The 1,971-nt window shown below is 47.7% G+C and overlaps 1 non-coding gene across 1 annotated transcript; it reads left to right on the forward strand.

The window, feature by feature from the left end:
* Positions 1-933: 933 nt before the first annotated feature.
* Positions 934-1,006, forward strand: Trnat-ugu. Its single transcript has one exon. It is a non-coding gene; the product is annotated as a tRNA-Thr (tRNA).
* Positions 1,007-1,971: the final 965 nt, after the last annotated feature.

Consider the following 1,971-nt stretch of genomic DNA (forward strand, 5'->3'; position numbering starts at 1 on the left):
AAGAGGGACAGAGGACAAACATAAATCTCCAAACACAGCTAGGTGACTGGTGAGCGACCGGAGGACAAACATAAATCTCCAAACACAGCTAGGTGACTGGTGAGCGACCGGTCGCTCACCAGTCACCTAGCTGTGTTTGGAGATTTATGTTTGTCCTCTGTCCCTCTTGTTCCCCTTCTCCAGGGATTACTTTCGTCATTCTTGTCCAGCTCGCTTGCACCTTTGCATTTAATTGCATTATAATAATAACTTTAAATTGCAAGCTTCACCCTTGTTGGTGTTCGACTGGTGGCAGCTGATTAAACCCGTTTGCTCTACTGACGTCTAACCCCTGGTTAGCTCAGTTGGTAGAGCGCTCCACTTGTAATGGAGAGGTCCCGTGTTCGATACCCGGACCAGGCGGATTTTTTCGGTCGCTCACCAGTCACCTAGCTGTGTTTGGAGATTTATGTTTGTCCTCTGTCCCTCTTGTTCCCCTTCTCCAGGGATTACTTTCGTCATTCTTGTCCGGCTCGCTTGCACCTTTGCATTTAATTGCATTATAATAATAACTTTAAATTGCAAGCTTCACCCTTGTTGGTGTTCGACTGGTGGCAGCTGATTAAACCCGTTTGCTCTACTGACGTCTAACCCCTGGTTAGCTCAGTTGGTAGAGCGCTCCACTTGTAATGGAGAGGTCCCGGGTTCGATACCCGGACCAGGCGGATTTTTTCGGTCGCTCACCAGTCACCTAGCTGTGTTTGGAGATTTATGTTTGTCCTCTGTCCCTCTTGTTCCCCTTCTCCAGGGATTACTTTCGTCATTCTTGTCCAGCTCGCTTGCAACTTTGCATTTAATTGCATTATAATAATAACTTTAAATTGCAAGCTTCACCCTTGTTGGTGTTCGACTGGTGGCAGCTGATTAAACCCGTTTGCTCTACTGACGTCTAACCCCTGGTTAGCTCAGTTGGTAGAGCGCTCCACTTGTAATGGAGAGGTCCCGGGTTCGATACCCGGACCAGGCAGATTTTTTCGGTCGCTCACCAGTCACCTAGCTGTGTTTGGAGATTTATGTTTGTCCTCTGTCCCTCTTGTTCCCCTTCTCCAGGGATTACTTTCGTCATTCTTGTCCAGCTCGCTTGCACCTTTGCATTTAATTGCATTATAATAATAACTTTAAATTGCAAGCTTCACCCTTGTTGGTGTTCGACTGGTGGCAGCTGATTAAACCCGTTTGCTCTACTGACGTCTAACCCCTGGTTAGCTCAGTTGGTAGAGCGCTCCACTTGTAATGGAGAGGTCCCGGGTTCGATACCCGGACCAGGCGGATTTTTTCGGTCGCTCACCAGTCACCTAGCTGTGTTTGGAGATTTATGTTTGTCCTCTGTCCCTCTTGTTCCCCTTCTCCAGGGATTACTTTCGTCATTCTTGTCCAGCTCGCTTGCACCTTTGCATTTAATTGCATTATAATAATAACTTTAAATTGCAAGCTTCACCCTTGTTGGTGTTCGACTGGTGGCAGCTGATTAAACCCGTTTGCTCTACTGACGTCTAACCCCTGGTTAGCTCAGTTGGTAGAGCGCTCCACTTGTAATGGAGAGGTCCCGGGTTCGATACCCGGACCAGGCGGATTTTTTCGGTCGCTCACCAGTCACCTAGCTGTGTTTGGAGATTTATGTTTGTCCTCTGTCCCTCTTGTTCCCCTTCACCAGGGATTACTTTCGTCATTCTTGTCCAGCTCGCTTGCACCTTTGCATTTAATTGCATTATAATAATAACTTTAAATTGCAAGCTTCACCCTTGTTGGTGTTCGACTGGTGGCAGCTGATTAAACCCGTTTGCTCTACTGACGTCTAACCCCTGGTTAGCTCAGTTGGTAGAGCGCTCCACTTGTAATGGAGAGGTCCCGGGTTCGATACCCGGACCAGGCGGATTTTTTCGGTCGCTCACCAGTCACCTAGCTGTGTTTGGAGATTTATGTTTGTCCTCT

The sequence above is a fragment of the Ixodes scapularis genome, unplaced genomic scaffold, assembly GCF_016920785.2.
Source record: "Ixodes scapularis isolate PalLabHiFi unplaced genomic scaffold, ASM1692078v2 PGA_scaffold2__306_contigs__length_199485367, whole genome shotgun sequence".
In the NCBI taxonomy this organism is placed as follows: Eukaryota; Metazoa; Arthropoda; class Arachnida; order Ixodida; family Ixodidae; genus Ixodes; species Ixodes scapularis.